A 23,011-nucleotide genomic window follows, 5' to 3' on the forward strand; every position below is an offset into this window, starting at 1 on the left:
GATATGTACATCATTACAGCAGATGATCATCCTTCTCAAAGGATGATAATTTCAGCAGAGAATTATCAGTCTACAATCAGACGATCGTTTGTTCTATGTACCAAAATGTATTTATAAAGCTGAGCATGGGAATGCCCGCCTCAGCTAGATCATGAAAAATAATGTATTGTATTGTATCTTATTACAGGACACTTCTCAGCAGATTGAATGAACTTCGGATCCTCTCAATAAAGCATTTCACCCGATAAACGACCTCATACTTTAGGGGGCATTTGTTATAGACAATTTTGTGCCTTACAGCAACAAGCATGAATTGTCAATAATCCAAGGGATCCAAAGTTCCCTAAACATGATGTTCCTACCCCTAGAGGAACAAGGTCAGCAAGCCAACAGCTCTCAGATCAGTTCTCCACCTGAAAACACTCAAAAACAAGCAATCCTGAAATCAAAGCAGGTGCTCCACTAGGTTTTTGCGCTGAAACTCAGTTGCTCCATGGTGTACCTGCGTTGCAAAGCAAGTGGGACAAAGGCCACCTACGCTGAGCGAGAAGGGACAAGTGGCACAATGAGTCATTGCTTTGGAATCTTCCAAAAATGACACTTGGATCAGGGATTTCGCCTTGTGATGAGTCAGAGGCTTTGTTTCTCCAAGTGGAAGCAAGGTTCACCAAGTGGACTCAAGAACTGAAGATCAACTAAAGATTAATTGAAGAGAGGGAGGACACAAGGCAGCTACACATCAGTTGCAAGCTGACTCATCCTTTCTCAATTCATCTATATATTGAGCTCTCTCCTATGAGCTCAGGAGGCTGGAATTTTGTGCAAAGTAATGATATGCTGTTGGTTTCATTATTGAGTTATTGGGTGATTGTTTGAGAGAGGTGAAGAAGAGCAATTCTTTCTGCTGGGAGGTGTTGCTGGGTTGGAGCCTTCAATGGTTGTAATACTCTCAGAACCTTATTTCTTCATTAATAAAAGCTATTGAGGTTCTTCTATGTGCTCTTGTTTCAATTATATATTGTGATGATTGCATGTTTGGTTTACACTAATCCATGAACCAGTTATGATTGCATGCCTCTTGTAGTTTCCTTCTTTGTTATTTTGCAGGATCTCATTGTAGCTGGGCGAGCAAAAGGACAAATAGCTAGGAGCAAGCGGCCAAAGAGAAGAGTTTGGATTCGACATTAAGCGCAAGGCAACGGTTAGTGCTTTCTCCATTCTCTTTTGCTTTCATAAAGAAGAAAACCTTAAGTAGTTTGTTTTACAGTTGTTGCTAAGGAACTGTCACCCTTAGAGTGGGATAGGGTCATCCGAGTCGGATACTTTTCCCTACAACACTCATGCTCATCAGGTGGACGGACTGGAGATTGATGAGACATTCCTTGTGCAAAAATACTAGTTAGGGATTGTATTTGACTAGTAGCTGTGTTTGAACCAGGGAATGAAAGCTAGTCAACTATGTGGACCACTCTGCCTTCATGCGGAAAACACATCACTCGAAAGAGTGAGGAAACAATAGCTCCCGTGCTATAAATGTAGTCATGCCCGAGGAGTAGATTGTAATATAGAGGCCCTTAGACTACCATCACGTTTAGATGAATGGTTTTCCTTCTCAAAGTTATAGGAAAATTTGGAAGAATCCCTAACGGTCGACTGGTTCTTTTGTTGAAGCCTATCAAATTTCGAATCTCAAGCAGAAGTGATGGCGAAATAAGCGCTTTCCAGGCAGTTGAGGAAAATATACTCACAGAATCCCCTTCATCTATGATAGTACCAACCATGATCATTCTGTAAGCTTGTACTATGATTTAGAATGGTACATTAGATGGTAGGCGGGGTCTCCCTAGTAGATTCCAATCGAAGGAAACAACTAGATTGCTTGGAGGAGGGACCAAATAAACGACCGGATGAATCTCTGACAAACTTCCTTCCTGTGGTAAAGGAACGGGTAGATTTCCCCCATGTTCATCGGATTTTTTGTTAACAAAAATAATTTGAACAGTGTCATTCTCATTCTCTTTGGTGACTGTATCATCTGAAAGTGGACCTCCTAACGACAAGACTGGGTCGACTGCTGTCTCGACTTGTTGACTTTGGTCCGGTGTGGACTCAGAGGGTTTATCTTCAATGATAGATGCTTCGACCGACAATAAAGGTGTGTTAGTCAGATTTTCAACTAGCGATGGACTTGGCAAGAGTTTCTTGTATCCAGGAGGAAGTCGCTGTGGTGAAGCAGGACGGTTATCCAAGACTCTTTTAGCTTCGTCTAGAAAAGGACAACGGTGGAGGGCATGATCACCTTCACACAATCTACAAGGAAATTTAGATCTTCCTTTCTTTCCATTGACTTTGTTTTCACTAGTTGATGGTGTGCTCTCAACATGATCGTCAGAGGTTAAAGACACCGGATTGTGCAAGCGGGGAGACCAGCCTCTTAAGATTCACGGGATGCAAGGACAATCTTGATGATAGTGGTCTCCCTTGCAAATGACACAAGGAGATTTAGGTTTGGATGGTGCAGTGTGTGGATTTTCGCCAAACGATGCATGGTTGCCCCCTTTCAACATTGGCTTCTTCTTCTTCTTCTCCTTCCGTTTCTTATTCTTCTCAGTTACTTGGTTTTTAGCGTTACTAGCTTCACCAAGTGAAGAGGAAGAAGGAGAGGGAGAAACAAACGAAGTATAAGGTGGCGGAGAAACTTCAGTATCATCTAGTTGCTGATTCGATTGCTGAGGAATTGCGGTGTTTTGAACGACAGAGGTTGAGAAAAGCCATATTGGCGGGCCAATTGTGAGTCTTCGAAGGGACAATGTAGCCATGTGTGGAGCACTAACATCTACCCAAGAGGAGAAGGGACTAGGATTTACCCCAAGGGGAAATCCTTGATTGGTAGACTCCATTTTCTCAACCTAAGACCAATGAGGAAACAGTGACGTTATTCCGATTAAAATAAAATTTATGACGCTTTGACACAACTTGCTTTTTCAATTTTTAAGAGTTGAGAAAAAGCTGAAGATGACTCTAGTCGCCTTCAATTTTTAATGAGCCTAAAGTGACAAGTGCTCAGATGGACCTTTTCTTTTAAGGAGTTTGAAAAGGAACGAAAGTGACTTCTCTGGAAATCTAGATAGAGGGATTACCAAACCAATTGCAAAACTATAGAATACCTTTTACGGTATGACTGTCAATCTTCTCGAATGATGTGTTCAGTGCGTTGCGATCGATAGGGTGGCAAACACGGCTTCGTAAGGATAAAGGATATAGGCTATTGTGGTCTCCCAATATATACTTGAAGGTACGTGGGAGCACAAGTCCATATTGGCACTTGTCGTATCAAAGAGGAGGAATCACCAGGGAAAATTTTAAGAACCCCCCCAAATTTATATGTATAATAAATGGGTGAATCTCCATGGTATATAGGAAAAATGGAAGGCGACTTTATCAATAATATAATATGTATATATAATTTTTTGGCGAATCTCTCACCAGGCATGGCGAATATTTTACTCAATTATAAAATCTTGTAAGATCTTGGTAGGTCTTTCACTAAATAATAAAACTTTGTAAAGTCTTAGTGAATCTTAGCATTGTGAACTCTTAGAGAATTTTTTGAAAAAGTATAAAACCATATATGACAAGAGCCACATGGTGGTAATATCACTATTTTTTTTTTCACATTTCCATGACATGGAACTTGTTTATAAAATTATAAAAAATCCAACCAAGTCCCTTATAATATGCAGATAAGCTTATAACAGAGTCGGATACCTCTACTATGCTTGTCTTCATTCAAGTGTCATAGCTGCTATACTTAACACTGTGAATCACAACTCTCTCAGAACTCAACTCTATAGTGTAATTAAAACCTTTGGAAATTGAATCTAACAACTCTATAAAAAGGATTAGTGAAATAGAAGCTTTTGTGAATGAGCCCACTAACTGTCACTGCTAAACAATCAATCTAGACTATGAAGTCTTCCATCTTGATCACAATCATGCTCACGATCAAGGGAGTGTGACCACCTGGCCTGCCATAATGGCCATCATAGCTTCCAATAATCAACAACCACCTTGCAAGGACATCCTAGCTCATGTCTCATGAATTTTATTCATCAATTTTAACTGATATAAATCTTATAAAGATAATATTAGAATCCTCTCCAGATTCACTGTTAATACAAGGGTAAAGGAAATTTTCTAGCTCAAGGCACTAGCCAATACCAACTTTGGTATTTGTGACCCCTTTGTGGGGATGCACCTACCCTGCCCCGTTCAGGGTTTCTGCCTTGTAACATAGTTCAAGGATCACATGACTTTCCAATCTTCCTACTCCATTAGACACACTTTATATGCTATACTTAGTGAATGGAAAAGAAGCATTATAGAACACACAATTTCATAGAAGGAAGAAAAATCTTAGCCAGTTCAATATCAAAATCTTAACCACTGATTAATAAAGAATAACAAATAGTGTAATGAATTGTTCTGAGTTATTTATTTACAAGCTGTAAAGAATGTAGTGGAATGGAAAATATTACCTAGGAAACCCTTCAATATTTTCTACTAATATGTCTGTGCATGTATATATGAAATTAAGAGCATTGTTGAATACAAAGTTTCCTTTTCTCTTGCCTCCATTATGACAAATCAGTGTGAAATCAGTGTCACTTTGAATCTCCTTTCCTGTGTGGATGTTTTGACAAATCAATGTGAAATCAAAGTCACTTTGAATTTCCTTTCCTGCGAGGGATCACATCCACAGTTGATTAGTAAAAGATAATCTACTATATATTATGTTCAAGAAATTGACTGCAATCTACAGTGGAAACGAGACCTCAATTCTTATTCTGAATTTGAATATCTCAAGACAACATAAGAGATAAAAATGCATATGGCCTTAGTAGCTAGAAAACAATCACTCCATCATTACAAGACCACCTAGTTTTCGGCAATTAATCTAAATAAGGGCACTAGTTGCAGTGCTTATTTGCATTAACACCGTGGAAAAGCAACAACAATGTTTCAAAGCACACTTACTAGAAAAGTCGTAACATTTCGAGAATATTTAATGATAGCATCTAAACCTCGTATCTATGGTGGGGAAACTAGGGAACCAAAATCTTGGAAGATATCTCATACCAAATCTGAGAAAAAAATAAAAAAAGGGAAAAAATCAAAATCTATAAATCAAGCAATGAATTGTTTACAAATCAAATACAATTCCTTTAACTAATAGTTAAATTGTGGTGATATATTTAAATATTTAGTAAGAGGGGAACTTCAAACCATGGAATATTACCTTTGTCATTACTGTCATCCCTCAGTGACTAAGATTACAAATCAATACTTATGGAAAGATTGTAAGAAATTATGTGAAATAGTAAAGCATAACCTCTATTTTCAAGCAACAAAATCAAGACATTGTTACGTCAAGAGCCATAATTGATACATAATCAATGAATCAAGTCCTTGTATGGCACAGGCTTGTTTCACAACCTCTATTTTCTCAATAACAAAATCAAGACATTGTATGTGGTTATTTCCAAAAGGAAACTGTGTTCTAATTTGGAGGAGGATCTTATCAAAATACATGGATTTATTCAAAGCTACAAAGCCTAATGGGTTACTGAAAAATAAGTTGGAATATGGGATCATGATACTTAAATTGAAAAAATATGCATTCCTTTTAGAAACATTACAGTTATACAATGTTTTCTGAAAGCATTAGAATTTGAAATTGGACCTTTCTATCAAGACAAATTTTCATTAACAGAATGTACTTTCCTACCTGAAACGTTGTAGATATCCAAGAAAAACTTGAAAAGCATAAGAGAACTTAGCATAATGTACTTTCTTTCATTCCTTAACATTCTTAAAGAGTTGAGGTTCCCCAAGTCATCAGGTAACTTTCAAAGGAAATGACAGTTAGTAATAGTCAAATTCACAACAGAAGATGTGTCACAAATATGAGGGGGCATCTCCTCCAAATCACAAAAGTGTTCTAGGTTAAAATCTAGCATTATTGGAAGCTTAATGCTCGACTAGGTGTTATTGAACCCAGACATTTTTCCAATCTTCACTAAAAGCTTAAAGATAGCTTCTCTAAGTTCTACATGACTTTACTATGCTCTTGAAGTGGGGGCACATGTAGCCTCTCCAAGTGAATAGTCTTAAAATAAGTGAAGATAAGGCCGATAGATCATTCAGTGTGGATCTCTTTAACCCATAATTGAATAATATGTCTCTCTTGAACCCATAATTGAATACTATTAGGACTTTCAAATTTTTCATGGAACTCAAAAATGTTGGAAGAAAGTATTTGCTTCCAGAAAAGAGTAAAACTAAAGCCTTTGCTTGAGGACAATTGGTGTCACACCACTAATACTTCTCCATGGAATCTGTATAGGTAAACCACAAATGTAGAATTCCATTAGAACATTGTGTTTATTGAATACACAAATGAAATCATTGCATTTCTTTAAAATATCTTTTGAAATCAAAATTACCGAAATTACATATCGATAACCTAGTGGGTGTGGGATAAAAGTCACCCGTGTCATTCACAGAAAGCATGAGAAAAAACCTAATAATATATATAAAACCAAGAAAAATTCAAATTCATCACTTCTAGGGACCTCGTAACCACCCTGCCAATACACGAGTATGTTCCTGTTTGCAGTTAGAAAAATTACCCAAATTACAATCTGTGTACTTCAGCCTATGTTGGAAAGTTATAGAAGGATGACTAGTGCAATCAATCCATTCCTTTTAGCCCTGGATTTGTTTCACTTTAAAACAGAAGTATACAAATATACTTGTCCAATGTCTATGCTTTAACCATTCACCTTAAGATGTTTTTACAATATAATTTCCTAAGTCTATTTAATATCTTCATTATCATAAAAACCAACCTATATCCATCTTAAGTCCACATCTACCACTCTTAGGGGGATGAAATCTATTTATCCCTCTAAGCACTTGGTAGACCTAGAATTAAGATGGATCTAAGATGATAAAATTCCCCCTTTAAATAGTATATGCTCACATGAATACCATGGTATTACCATGGGTTATCATAAACCTGGAGCTTAAAAATTACTATTACTATTTTATAAAAATTAATAAAATTAATAGTTGATTTTTATTTTATTTTTTATTTTAACCAAGCTAAAATGTTTAACATACATTAAATTACAACATCCATTTTTACTCTTGATCCACCAAGCCCTGAGATGGATCAAATATTTTTTCACTTTATGCTAGTTTGCATATCACGATATTTGATACCTCTCGGAGCTTAGTAGATCCAGAGTAAATATGGATCTATGCTTCTTTAATTCCCCCATTTAAATAGGCTACATTCGAGGTGAATGCCATGGGTCAATACCATGTGCCATTTTTATTTTTAGTAATACTAATATTAGCGTTAATAATGTTTTTTTGCATGGTATTAATAATAATCTAGACCATGGTATTTGTCCCATAGTATTTTGCCCATAGGTTTCACCTAAATATAATGCATTTTTTGAGTGTTCGTAAATATAAGGTGACTTATGGAGTAAATATAAAAAAATGTTTAATTCGTTTACCATACCTCTTGTTTATTTATATTTTTATTAATTTACCATACCTTTTTTACAAATATGGTATTTGGCCCATAGGATTCACTTAAATAAAACCTCTTTTTTGAGCCTTCATAAATAGAACGAGGGTTATGGACTAAATATAAAAAGAGGTTTTATTTATTTACCATACGTCTAGTTTATTTATATTTTATTCATTTACCATACCTTTTGAGTAAGTATAAAAAGACGTTTTATTTATTTACCATACCTCCACTTTACTTATATTTTTATTTGTTTACACCCTTGCATGTATATAAGGTGACTTATGCAGTAAATATAAAAAATGTTTTATTTATTTACCATACCTCTCATTTATTTATATTTTTAATAATTTACCATACCTCTTTTATAAATATGGTATTTGGCCCATAGGATTCACTTAAATAAAAGTTATTCTTGAAAATTAGGGCGAATGGAAAGTTGTAACTCCTAATTTCAAGGGCTAAATTTACCTTTTTTACCCTCTCCCTTAAAATAAGGTGGGCTATTTGAGGTGATTTGTAAAAATGTACTATGATACAAAATATTGGCCCACTAAAAATTTAAAACCCCTTAATTCTGCCAAAGGGCGAACATTTGCCTCTAAAATTTTCCATGGGAATCACCCAACCTACGATGAAGAAGATAGTTACCAGCCTTTACGACGCTGGAATACGTCTCTAGACTATACTTCTAAATGTTGTGCGTTAGGTTCCAAAGTGTTTTTTATGTTCATTGAGGTTTATTTTACAGTTTATCTTTCTTAAGAAGTTTTCCTTTAAGGTTCACCGCGTGATGTAGATATACCATTCCTAAATGTGCAATCTAAGATGATAAACAATTGTTTACTTTCTTTTAGCAATGAAAATCCTAGCTACTAAGGAAAGAGAAATGAAATTCTTTCAACATAGAGCAGAGAGCACACACTAGATGCACTTTTCCTAAATCAATTACTACATGCAGTCTAAATGCAAATGCACATGCATGTATTTGTTTTTTAGTTTCCTCATTGTGAGAATGACGAAAAGAAAACTAAGTACAGACCTGAATCATTTTCTTTCAAAGCAACAGTACTGACAATTTTTTTCTTCAAAAACGAAAGGAAGACTAAGACGACACTTTGCGATTTCGAATTCAAAAAATGAAAGGAAGATTAAGACGACACTTTACGATTTCGAATTCAAAAAACGAAAGGAAGACTAAGATGACACTTTGCGATTTCGAATTTAAAATTGCTTTCGACACTTGAAATACTATTAATTCAAATCAAATATAATGGAAAAAGTGTAATTGACTATCTAAAAGAGGAAAACTTTACGACACTCTTTTTCTTGACTGAAAATGACATTTGCGACACTCTCAAATCAAAAGATGACAGTTCGATTAAGCTACTATTTTTAAAGGAGAACTGCAAATGATGAAAAATACATAAAAAAATTCACAATTCTTTATCAATGGAGGCTAAATAATGCAAAGGAAGATGGTTTCAATAGTGATATACTGATCATAGACAACAAAAATACTGAATAAAGCTGAAGACAATGAAGAAAAAACCAAAATCTAGAGGCAGAAACAGTGTTACTCAATAATCACACCTGTAACATAGGGAAACAGGGATGCGTCTCACCTGCGACACATGGGAGGTGCGATGCATCTAGATTTCCAATGAGAGATAATGCGATGGTCCAAGGACGAGACTGAGTTTGGTTTTCACTCATAGTTTGCAACTAAGTTCAGGGATTTAGGCTGAGCTAATGATAGTTAGTAAACACAAAGTATAGGGGCTGATCTAATGAGGTTATTTGAGCTACCACCACGGCACTTAGGATGTTTGCAAGTCAGATGTTCAGTTCATAAACCAACATGGAGATTGACTGAAGCAGCGTTGATATACTTTGCAGTTGCATAGCAAAAGCAGTTCGAAGGCTAGCTGGCTTAACTTCAGGCTCCATTTGTAGTTTATAAAGCGAACAACAAACTATTCGCTCCCCAGTAGAGTTGCCATTTTGTTATCGGGGAAAAGTAGTGTCCATTCAGAGCTACTAGTCCCACTAAGACAGGTAGCTATCTTAGAAACAAACAAACCAAAGTTACTTGTGTTTTCCTTTATGAGAGATAGATGAGAGAGAAGCAAAGAGTACCAACCTCAGTCTTTTGCTAGTCTCCTTGCTTGTTTCCTCTCTCCTTTAATAGAGCTTTCACCACTGCTTTCTCAATTGTCCCGCTTCAAAGAACACCTGTAGAGTCAAAGCAGCAAAATACCATCAAAGCATAGAGATCTATAACCATAAAAAATATAGGATAAGATGTATATTAACCATATCAATGCATATACAAATACAAGATTCAGAGATATACAAACATATGGAGGAAAACTCAAATAGCTTTATTGATAGTAGTAGTAGAAGAGAGGATTACAACCAAGCTGTCCGATCCAGCATCATCCTCCCAGCATGAAAGCCCTCTTCACCTCATACAAAGCAAGATCACCCAAAAATACAATGTCTCAAAGAGAAACCAACAACACTTCCTTACAAATTACAAAATTTCAGCCTCTGCATCTCTAGGATGAGGGATCCATATATAGATGTTTGCAGGAGAGTGAGTCAGCTTCTGGGATTTTGATTAGTGTCATTTCACTGATAGTTATTGGTTCCACTTGGAGATTTCATGATCTCTTACTTATCCCTGGGCCAATTCAGAGAGACAAGTGTCATATGAGTAGTTTCTAGAAGATTCTTTGAGTTTCCACCTAGCAAACTGCTTTTGCCATTTTTTTACTCTCACTCATCGCACCCTACAGAATGGATTTTCAGTATGCATCGCACCCCCGTCTGTAACAGGTGAGATGCATCGCACCCTCAGCATGGAGCAGTCTGTATGGTCCAGTTTTGACCAGTTATGAGTAGTTTTTTCAGGGAGAACTTCTGGGAAATGATGTAATCAGCTGACCTTGTTCCTTTAGGGTATGAAACAACACTTTTAGGGGTTTATAAGACCTTGGTTTATGGACATATGCGATTGGGGTTGCAGTGCCCAAATATGTCTATAACAATGACATACTGATACACTGTCAAGATCGAGCAGAAATTTAAATAGAAGAAGCGAGACTTTGGATCTGCAAATCTGAAGCAGGGGAAAGGTGCCCTCAAGCCATTGAACAAAGGACAATGCCAAGGTAGGGTGGCCCAGGACAACCCACCAAAGCCACAAGCAAAGAAAAACACCACGAAGACAAAGAAGGACACTCGAAAGTGATGTGAGTTCCATAAGAGCTCCACTCACAACACAAGTGAGTGTCGGGCCAAGCAGTCACTGGTGGACCAGCTAAAGTCTTCAGAAACAGATGCATGTTCCGACTCTAAGTCAGAACCCAATAAGGGGAATGACAAAGGGAAGCAGATTATCAATGTAGAGCCCAATGCCACCATTGCCACCATGAATATCTAGCAAAAGGAACCTGAAGATCCAGATGAGGAGGAGCGCCTCTTCCACTCCCAGATGTGGGTAAAGGGTTCTCTGCTACAATTCATTATCGACAATGGGATCCAAAACAATCATTTCGGTAGAGGTTATGAAGCATCTGGGCTTACTGACCACAACACATCCAAAACCGTACACTATTGGGTGCCTTCAACAATGACGGGACCTTCACGTGAGCCAACAGTGTTGCCTTCCATACAACATCAAGCCCTTCACGGATGAGGTATTGTGTGATGTTGCTCCCCTTGATGTTTGTGATGTATTATTAGGCCAACCATACTTGTGGAAGCGACATACTTTATATGAGTTAAGGCCTCGTGCTATTATTGTTACTTTGGGAAATAAGTTGTACAGGATACTAGAGGTAGCACTACCTACTGCCATCTCTTTGGTTACTGCAAAAAAATGCAGTAAGCTCATTTCCAAAACCGGGAATTTTTTATTCCTGATGATATGCCCTCAAGGAAAGAAGAAGATAGTGGCCATGACCTCCAGACAGGGCCCCTCTGCACGACAACTATAGATGGACAATGTCATGGAGGAGTACGAGGACATCTTCACCTCCCCCGCAAGGGTTCCTCTGCACTGTCAGGTCAAGCACTCCATCGATCTAAGCCGAGGTGTGCCACTGCCAAATGGACCAATCTATCGGTGCTCCGTTCTAGAGAATCATGAAATCAAGAAGTAGATTCAATAGCTGCAGTAGAAAGGTTACATCTAACTGAGTTCATCGCCCTGTGGGAGCCCAGTCATGTTGGTATAGAAGGAGGATGGAACTTGGAGACTCTGTATTAACTATTGTGTGCTAAACAATATCACTGTCTGGAATAGGTACCTGATCCCATGGATTGATGACCTTCTGGACCAAATAAAGGGGGAAAAATATTTCAGCAAGATCAATTTGAAGTCGGGATATCACCAGGTACCAATCAAACCCTTCGATGTGTGGAAGACTACCTTCAGAGACAAGGAGGGCCTTTTTGTATGGTTGGTTATGCCTTTCGGGTTGATGAATGCTCCTGCAACCTTCATGAGGCTAATGGATGACATCTTGTGGCCATTCACCAACTCATTTGTAGTGGTATACTTGGATGACATCCTGTTCTTTAGCCAGAGTTGGGAAGAGCACCTCTACCACATCTAATAGGTTCTCCAAACACTGCGGCAATACAAGTTATATGCCAATTTGGAGAAATGCACTTTTGGCATGACCCAAGTTTAGTATCTGGAATCCAACCAAGATCCAATTCATTCGGGATTGGCCATCTCCAACCACTCTGACAGAGCTCCATAGCTTTTTGGGTCTGGCCAACTTCTACCAGAGGTTCATGTTGGGATTTTCTCATATCACTTGGCCCTTGATTCAAGTCACCAAGGGAGGAGCGAAAGAAAAATTATTTTGGTTTGAATCTCAACAGAAGGAATTCACAGAGTTGAAACATCACCTCTGCTCAACACAAGTTCTCGCGTTACCAGACTTGTAAAAACCATTTGAGATCGAGGCGGATGCCTCTGACTATGCTATTGGGGCAATCCTTACTCAAAACGAGCATCTAGTGGCATATCACAGTGAGACACTTTCAGACATAGTCCAGAAGTATCCCACTTATGAAAAAGAGATTTATTCCATTGTGCAGGCCTATCGATAATGGAAGCATTACATTTTGGGGAAGGAAATGGTCATCCATACATACCACCAGCCCCTGCAGTTCATAAATACCCAAGGGAAGTTGTAGAATGATCGTGTTAAATTGGCAACTAGGGCCAAACTCCATGTGGATCAGCTTATTTATGACAGCTGATATTTTTATTGGATCCCTCTCGTCGAGAGGTGTAGGATTGATCCAAAGATCATCCGATTACGATAAGTATTTATGGAGATATGAATTTATTTTGTTTATATAATTATTACCAAGCCGACCAGCAACTTGAGTAGGCTCAGAAGCCCAATAGACGTGTCTATTCATCATCTACGTTCTAGTATAAATTGGTGAGGATTTGAAGTCATTTTAACACACATTCTTGGTGTGTTCTCCTCCTCTCCACGTCTTGGGTTTTTGGAGAAGGAGGGACACCTAAAATATACATTTGCTGATGCCCTAGCCACAGTTCAGTTGTGCCCTAGCCGCAGTGCAGATGATGCCCTAGCCGCAGGCTTATAAGAAGATCTAAATGCAGATAAGAGGAGACTTATGTGCAGCATGAATAAGCCCCTATACGCTGTCTCAAGAGGCTCAATCCGCAGATGAGAGGAGGGCTAATATAGGCCCTAAATGAAGGTCTGAATCCATTGTCTATTGACCCTATATGCAGCAAGAAAGAGACTCCTTATCCACAATCATAATCTGCCTTAGCCGCAGTCAAAGAAGGAGGTTCCAGCCACAGCAAATGGAGGTCTTAAGCAGCTGTATAGTAGTGCCCTTAGCCGCAGTAAGGGGAGCCCTTATACGTAGCTCAAAGAGACCCAGTTGTTGTCACCTAAGCCGCTGACATAATGCTACATTGCTGTAGGTAACAGCGTGGCCTATTTCAGGATTGTTTGGGCATAATCAAGATGTTCTTGATCTCGGTGTGCTGAGCAAAAGAATCCGCAAAAAGGAGGAGCTAGGGACAGTAGTTTAAGGAGTTGTTTGGATCACTGTTTGAAGGGACTAAAGTTTCAGTCCACTGATGGGCTAGGCCGCAGGCCATAGCCAGCAGTTGGAGGCCTTTATCTAGTAGCTGCGTTCCGAAGGTAAGCAGCCCTATAAGGCAGCGTATCATTGGAGGATTGTATGAAAGCTAGCTGCAGTAATCAGGTGAACTATGGGGCATGGTTAAGGTGTTGTGGCTCTCAGAGGGTGCCCTAACAAATGACCAGGTCTGCCATGCACCAGTCCTTATGAAAGGTACCAGATTAGCAGCCTTGACTTGATCAGTGAATCGGCAAAGGAAGGAGAGTCTTATGGAAGGAAAGCTTTAGTAATATGGGTAACTGACTGAGCTGTTCATCTGCTACATATCTTCAGTCCTTGGGATCAGATCTGCAACCTCATTGTGTCATCTTCAAGGTGAAGATCTCTGATGCCTGATCTCCTATTTGGCAAGTCAAGTATTGACTTAAAATCATTGTACTCTATCTCTCTCTCTCTGCTGAACTTTGAAGATAAAAGAAGATTTGATCAAAGGGTTTCCCCACACATTGTGGGGTTTGTCCCTGGCTTGCGCCATATCTTGTGTCCTCTTGTCTTGGCTTGTCTTCTGCATTTTATATTTATGTTCTATCTGCAGTTTATCATAATGCTGATGTGATTGCCAATTGTGAAAATTTAAATAAATTGCTCTAGCATAGAACATACCAAAAATTAACATGGTATCAGAGCTGAGGTGAAGACAATGCCCAAGCAAGAGTGAAAGAGCAATCACCAAAGGCAGTTGGGACAAGACAGAAGGATCAATGGGTTCCCCATAATTCACCTAGGGTGTAGTCAAAGCAGAGAATGTTATCAGAATGACGCAGCAGAAGTTTCTGATGGCCCATCTAATGATCTCTTCATTGGGAAGTTCGGTTCTAAGGGTGAAAGGAAAGGCAGATGCCTTGTTGAAATAAGTTCGGCCGTTATGCGAAGGAGTGTCCGAATGGCAGGGACACATCTCTTGATGAAGATAACAATCATTCCTGGGACATCTTCAATAATCAAAGGAATGACTGGTAATGCAGGTCATCAAGGAAGTGGTCGACTCCTCCACGAAAGCAAGAAACCCCTGAATCTCTTTTATGTACCTGATCGCAAGAAGAACCCGATGACCATCTCGGAAATGGAAATCAAAGGTTACAAGATGGCACTTATCAATGGAAAGGTACGTGTTTGAAAATATATCTTGTTAAGATGTTTTGAGTTCTGGGTTGTATCAAGTTGCTGGAAGTCCACTGGGGACCATGTCCGTTGACTCAGCACTGGAGGTCTGTGAGTCAGATGGTGACTCAGATGCTTGAATTCAAAGAGGAGCATGTAGGTACATGTCTGAAATGTACCGAAGGAAAATATTATAAGGGGACCATTCCCTTCATGTAGCAGGTCCACAAGCTTGGAACAACCCGAGGAGTTTAAGACTCATGATCGGGAATCTCATGTATACAAGTGGAAGAAAGCTCTCTATGGCTTGAAGCAAAACACCTCGGGCATAGTATGAGAGGATTGATAGCTGTCTAATGCAGCTGAGACTCACCAGGAGTGAAACTGATCCAAACCATTACTCAAAGGTTGTGGATGATAAACCTCTCATACCGGCACCTATGTCTGACAGGTGCAGACCCTCTCATTTATAGGAGATAGAGGGAGTTGGATTCTGAATGTGAAAAGATAAGCTGCAAGCCTGTGACTACCTCAAGGGTCTTAACTTTCAGAAGTTATATGGTAGTGATGTCGGACCTGATTTGGGAAATGCCTCTGAGTTTTATAAACTCATTCGCGTTGATGTTCTTGGAGAACCTCTGTCCAGACATCTGTGTTGCAGTTAGCATGGTGAGCTCATATTTGGTTGAGCCTCACTGGATTGGTGCCAAGAATCTTCTGAGGTATCTTCAGGGCACAGTCTCTCATGGATTGAGATACACTGCCGAAAAGATGAAATTGCATTATTATTCGAATGTTGAATGGGCAGGCAGTGTGGAGGATCACTAAAGCACTTTTAAGTTCTCTTTCTCTTTGGAATCTGCCTCGATACCCTGGATGAGCAGGAAGCAGACGTCGGTGACTCTGAGCACCACCAAGGCAGAATACATTGCTGCTAGTATGGCCTTCTGTGAGGCAGTCTGGTTGCTGAAGCTCTTCAGTGAGCTGTTTGTTCACATGATGAGTACCACTGTGATTCTCTGTGACAACCGGAGGTGGGATTCGATTATTGAGGAATCCCGTATTCGTCGATTGCTCCAACAGATAGACATCATGGTAAGTCGATGAGCAAGGAGGCTCCATCGCATTAGGATGATGCACAAGACAGAGCCCCTAGGAAAGATAAAATTTGTGATTTTCCTGAACGACTTGGAGTCGTCGAGAGACCTTTGAAGAAGGGTCCTACATGTTGTATACATTGAGCTCTGGGAGCTCTGGGGGGCTTGCAGTTCTACTGGAGCAACATATGACCACAGGGTGACTCACCCTCCCCTGGTGGTGTGCACTGGAACAAGATGATTCGCTCTCTTGTGGGACAAGATGATTTGCTCTCTTGTGGAACAGGATGATTCGCTCTCCTGTGTAGCAGGATTGATTAGTTCTCCTGTGAGGCCTGGATTGATGTGTTCTCCATGGCGATTGTGGTAGGATGATTAGTTCTCTTGTGAGGCCTGGATTGATGTGTTCTCCATGGCGATTGTAGCAGGATTGATGTGTTCTCCTGTTAGGACAGGATTGATTAAGTTCTCCTGTCGAGGCATCCTACCCATGCAGTCTGGGACTCATTGGAAGTACCTCTCATCTGATCAATGAGCAGGGAAATGAAGTTAGGGACCATAGTAGTACCGATGGACGCATCGTTGTATCTACCGTACTCCCTATGCTAGGATGACCTCCATTGATCTGGGATCAATGATACTAGTCTGGGACCAGTGGTAGGAGTTGTACATACTATGACGCTGACTTCGGGTCAGCTGTGACTGGTCTGGGACCAGTGGTACATACTCCGAGACTGACTTTGTGTCAGTGCAGTACTGGTCTGGGACCAGTGAGAGTGGTACATACTATGACACTGACTTCGGGTCGGTTGAAACTGGTCTGGGACCAGTGGTACACTCTCTGAGACTGCGATACTGTTCTGGGACCAGCGGTAGGAGTTGTACATACTATGATGCTGACTTCGGGTCAGCTGTGACTGGTCTGGGACCAGTGGTACATACTCCGAGACTGACTTTGTGTCAGTGCAGTACTGGTCTGGGACCAGTGAGAGTGGTACATACTATGACACTGACTTCGGGTCGGTTGAAACTGGTCTGGGACCAGTGGTACACTCTCTGAGACTGCGATACTGGTCTGGGACCAATGGTAGGAGTGGTACTTACTATGAAGCTGACTTCGGGTCGGCTGAGACTAGTCTGGGACTAGTGGTACGCACTCTGAGACTGACTTCGGGTCAGTGGAGAATGGTATGAGACATTCTCGATCAATTCTTCTTCTTCATAGTTCAGCAGAGCCAGCAGAGCAGAGCTAGCAGAGCCAGCAGAGCTCAGCAGAGCTGAGCAAAGCAGAGTTAGCAGAGCCAGCAGAGCTGAGCAGAGTTGGGCAGAGCAGTGCAGGGCACTGATGGCCGAGATTGTACAGTCGGACTTATGGATCACTGGATGGAGTTCTCCCTAGTTGAGAGGGAGTGTTAAATTGGCAACTAGGGCCAAACTCCATGTGGATCAGCTTATTTATGACAGCTGATATTTTTATTGGATCCCTCTCGTCGAGAGGTGTAGGATTGATCCAAAGATCATCTGATTCCGATAAGTATTTATGGAGATATGAATTTATTTTGTTTATATAATTATTACCAAGCCGACCAGCAACTTGAGTAGGCTCAGAAGCCCAATAGACGTGTATATTCATCATCTACGTTCTAGTATAAATTGGTGAGGATTTGAAGTCATTTTAACACACATTCTTGGTGTGTTCTCCTCCTCTCCACGTCTTGGGTTTTTGGAGAAGGAGGGACACCTAAAATATACATTTGCTGATGCCCTAGCCACAGTTCAGTTGTGCCCTAGCCGCAGTGCAGATGATGCCCTAGCCGCAGGCTTATAAGAAGATCTAAATGCAGATAAGAGGAGACTTATGTGCAGCATGAATAAGCCCCTATATGTTGTCTCAAGAGGCTCAATCCGCAGATGAGAGGAGGGCTAATATAGGCCCTAAATGAAGGTCTGAATCCATTTTCTATTGACCCTATATGCAGCAAGAAAGAGACTCCTTATCCACAATCATAATCTGCCTTAGCCGCAGTCAAAGAAGGAGGTTCCAGCCACAGCAAATGGAGGTCTTAAGCAGCTGTATAGTAGTGCCCTTAGCCGCAGTAAGGGGAGCCCTTATATGCAGCTCAAAGAGACCCAGTTGCTGTCACCTAAGCTGCTGACATAATGCTACATTGTTGTAGGTAACAGCGTGGCCTATTTCAGGATTGTTTGGGCATAATCAAGCTGTTCTTGATCTCGGTGTGCTGAGCAAAAGAATCCGCAAAAAGGAGGAGCTAGGGACAGTAGTTTAAGGAGCTGTTTGGATCACTGTTTGAAGGGACTAAAGTTTCAGTCCACTGATGGGCTAGGCCACAGGCCATAGCCAGCAGTTGGAGGCCTTTATCTAGTAGCTGCGTTCAGAAGGTAAGCAGCCCTATAAGGCAGCGTATCATTGGAGGATTGTATGAAAGCTAGCTGCAGTAATCAGGTGAACTGTGGGGCATGGTTAAGGTGTTGTGGCTCTCAGAGGGTGCCCTAACAAATGACCAGGTCTGCCATGCACCAGTCCTTATGAAAGGTACCAGATTAGCAGCCTTGACTTGATCAGTGAATCGGCAAAGGAAGGAGAGTCTTATGGAAGGAAAGCTTCAGTAATATGGGTAACTGACTGAGCTGTTCATCTGCTACATATCTTCAGTCCTTGGGATCAGATCTGCAACCTCATTGTTTCATCTTCAAGGTGAAGATCTCTGATGTCTGATCTCCTATTTGGCAAGTCAAGTATTGACTTAAAATCATTGTACTCTATCTCTCTCTCTCTGCTGAACTTTGAAGATAAAAGAAGATTTGATCAAAGGGTTTCCCCACACATTGTGGGGTTTTTCCCTGGCTTGCACCATATCTTGTGTCCTCTTGTCTTGGCTTGTCTTCTGCATTTTATATTTATGTTCTATCTGCAGTTTATCATAATGCTGATGTGATTGCCAATTGTGAAAATTTAAATAAATTTCTCTAGCATAGAACATACCAAAAATTAACAGATCGCCATCAGAAATGGCCTACATACGTGCAATAGTTCCATTTGGATATCAAGTATAAGAAGCGGAACTCCAATAATGTTGCAGATTGCCTCAGTCGACCACCGATCACGACGTTAACCACTGTGCTCAACTCTTGTGGGCATGAGACTTCTGATTAGCCACTTATCTATAAAAGCAACTCAGAATTTGGCCACACATACTAGACACTCTTGGAGGGTTGGCCACACATACTAGACACTCTTGGAGAGTCAGCATGTTCAGATTTTCACCTCTAGGATGCCCTGTAATCCCACCTGGGTCACCATTGTGTTCCTTCAAGCGACTGTGCCAAGATGATTTGGGAAGCACACTACAGTCGGGTTACTAGGAATTTCGGGGTCGAGAAAATAGTGGTAATACTGCAGAAGTATTTCTATTGGTTGAATCTTTGACAGGATGTCGGGAAGTACATGAGATCCTACACTACCTGCGCCATTGCCAAATCGACCATCAAGAAGAAAGGCCTTTATACTCCGCTGCCTACCCCTAGTCGAACTTCCAAATCCATCTCCATGGATTACATGTCAGGCCTTCCTTCTACTAAGCATGGAAATGATTGTGTTTTTGTGGTCATCGACAAGTTCTCAAAGATGGCTATTATGGCGACTTGCAAGAAGAATATCACAACAGAAGCGACTACTAAAATCTTCTTTGAACAAGTTTGGGTAGACTTTGGGATCCCACAGTCTATCATCTTAGATCAGGATAGCAAGTTCCTCAGTACATTTTGGTCTAGTCCTTGGTCGATGCTGGACACCAAACTCACTAAGTCCACAACATTCCATCCCCAAATTGATGGTCAGACAAAGGTTGTCAACAAGATGATCATACACATTCCACACATGTACAACTAAAATCATCCACGCACATGGGATGAGAGCCTCCCATATGTTTAGCATAGCTATAATCGGGCTCTCCACAGCTCAACTCGCCACAGCCCTTTTCAGGTGGGCTTGGGATTCCAGCCACTGTGTCCCGTTGATGTAACCATGCCATTTGCAGCTACTCAAGCAGATATGGTTCATGTCCAGTCCAAAACAGATAAGGCAAATAACTTCATTGAGCACATCCAACATATCTGTTAGCGCTCAAATTTGCCTCAGGCTGAGGAAGGCAAAACTCGAGGCCACATCAAACCAAGCTCAGCCTCGTAGCTAGCCCTATGAGGACAGGAGAGGGCTCTCTTCGGGTCTATCTCGGCAAAAGGTCTTCAAAAGGGCTGAGATGACTCAAAATTAATACGGATTTTAGGCTAGTAAAGAGATAGGAAAATGGGTTTTAATGAATGATGGGTTTTCTAGGCAGCTTGGGATCAAGAACAGCGTGAGCAGGGAAATTAAATGAAAGATGTAGATTATTACATAAGGCAAGATAAGCAAAAGCTTAACATACAATTTGAATTTATATGGAATGTGAAGAATGTTTGAGAATGCTGAAAAGGGCATGGATTCATGAATCCTTTTCAGACGGAGGAAAACATAGAACTTGAATAATTTCCCAAGGCAGAGTAGCAAGCTGAATTCTGCCCTTCACACTTAAAAGTATTCAACAGGAAATGATTATGAATGAAGCAATACACATCACAAAAAACATATGAAAACAGAGAAAAACATAATGCTAAGTTATTACCACAGGGATCGTATGAAACAGAGCTGCAAACTTTTAATTAAATCTCTGTCAACTGTACAATAAAACTCTGTATTTCTCCTCTACACACCTCTCAGAACTCTCCCCCCTCCTTTACAAAAAAAAAATTCAATACATTAAATAAACTATACTAGAAGAAAACAGATCGACCCAACAATAAGGGCGTTGTTTCAACTGAAATTGCAGAAATAGAAAAAACTATTTTTCTGTTCTAAAAAAAACAGACCAACGTTTCCCTTGAAATCCTCTGATGGCCAATTAAGAGACAAATATTAGAGTGCAAATCCACTTGGAGATTTAACTGAAGCCCTTAATAGGAGATCGAATCCTATTCTTCTGATGTGATGAATATCTTCATTTCAAATTAGCCTTTCGATCTCTGACTACCACGTTACATTTGTTATTTGAATAAAACGGATTTTAATAATAATAGCCTTTAAACTAAAATTCTGCCAATTCCAGCTCATGATGACAACTGTGCCGGAGAGGGTTGCACGGTTGCAAGATAATGTTGCAATTGTCAATGGAGGAGGAAAATCTTGCAGTAATCCGTTATCGAGGAACAACTGTAAATCGGTAGTGCGCTTTTTCCTAAGGGATTGCCATGCATGTTCAATCATAATTCTGAAGCAACTTCAAGTCAGCACCACTTCGTACTGCACCAGAACCAATGCCTAGGCCCCCAGATCCAGTCGAACCATTAAGCATATTCCCAACATTTCCGTTTAAGCCTTACCCAACCAATGCCTGCTGTGATGTTCCTCCATTATTCATCATTTCTTGCAACAATTGTTGTATTACTTATTGTGGATAAGGTTGATTTCCCTGGGATGACTATGGATATGTTTGCTGCAGCAGGTTTCCACCCACAGAGTTCTGCTGAATAGAATTGGACAAACCAATAAGAGAGGTATTTTGCAGGGTTCCTGGCATTGAAGATAAAGCTCCACCCTGAAATGGAATAGAGTGAGATGGGCTTTGTAAAGAATTGCATGGTGGTGTTTGCGTTGAGCCACCAAAGGAACAAGATGTCATTGAATTTTGGCGCAAGAGATTTTGATAGTTGTTCAGGGCTGTAGCATTGTGAGAAGAATTATTAACAATTCCACTAACATAATTTTTTAGATGATTGTTCATATTACCATGCATCGGATTCTTTTTTTTTACACTGTTATGGTCTGAAACTAATCCTTGAATGTTTCCAACAGGATCTCCTTGCTGCATCTGCTGACTTTGCAGGTTAGAAGAAATCTGACGAGGGAAATTGTTTAAACTTGCAATTGGCCCCATATTATGTTCCCGACTAAAATCAATCAAATCCTTCATGCTGTTTCACAACCTCAGATATCTGTAGGCACCGGACATATCTCTTGGAAAAACCAAGGTCATTCAGTGACTGCGCTTCTAAATTCCGTGCCAGCTGACGCCCAGTTGTTACAAACCTGAATTAGACTTGATCACGCGCTAAAGTAGCTTGCAGAGCCATCATTTTGTCGTTGAAGCCAAAAAACTGAGTCCAGGCGGAAATCTAAGTCTCTAAATGAACTGTAGGCGTTGGGTGATACAGTAAAACTTGCAAGCTAAGCCATTCAAAGATGTGAAGGCATCCATCCTCTCCTCAAAAGTGAAAACGACATCAAATGGACCATCAACAGAATTTTCCTGACAGCACTGTGGTGCCATTTTCACATTCAGATTTCGTTTTAGCATTTGGAGAAGACCATTTCTTTTATATAATTCAGGATCTTTATGCTTTAGATCATCAAACATTCTTCTGTAAGGAGCGCCAAAGTCATATACGTTCGGCTCCCTTATTGCTGGACCAGGCAATTTCACATGAGCTCCCGTCCCATAAGAACTCACATCAAAACCGTGTTTCTTTAGCAGAGCATGTGCTTCCATGCATTCTTTCTTTCCCATTCTTTCCTCCATCCTTCCCATTTCCAAATATACAGAGAAAACCACTCATGGACAACACCATCATGCATCTCACACCTCCAGATTCCTCTATGCAAGTCTGAATTCTCACACATTGCACAGTGCTTAGAATGGCCGTGAGAGTTGGCCACTGATTCATACCCAAGCCAACCAACCAGTTTCCACAGCACAGATCTGATTCGAAGGCTGAACCTGATAAGCACAATTCCTCCTATTCTGTGAAACCAAATGACAAAGAGGAGAACTAAAACCTGAAACAGAGAACAAACTCCAGACCGTTCTAAACAAAATACCACATGATTTCGCCCATTCCATCCTTGCAGAGATGATAAACAAAATCACCTAAAACG

At 40.3% G+C, this 23,011-nt stretch overlaps 2 pseudogenes; both read right to left on the reverse strand.

The window, feature by feature from the left end:
• Window positions 1-21,335: 21,335 nt before the first annotated feature.
• On the reverse strand, window positions 21,336-21,872 carry LOC149197127 (uncharacterized; annotated as a pseudogene).
• A 387-nt stretch (window positions 21,873-22,259) lies between these two features.
• LOC149197128 (uncharacterized) lies at window positions 22,260-22,655 on the reverse strand (annotated as a pseudogene).
• Between the last annotated feature and the right edge of the window lie 356 nt (window positions 22,656-23,011).

Source organism: Pinus tabuliformis, chromosome 2_2 (assembly GCF_031772625.1).
Source record: "Pinus tabuliformis cultivar Carrire ecotype Pingquan chromosome 2_2, CPIR1, whole genome shotgun sequence".
Taxonomy (NCBI): Eukaryota; Viridiplantae; Streptophyta; class Pinopsida; order Pinales; family Pinaceae; genus Pinus; species Pinus tabuliformis.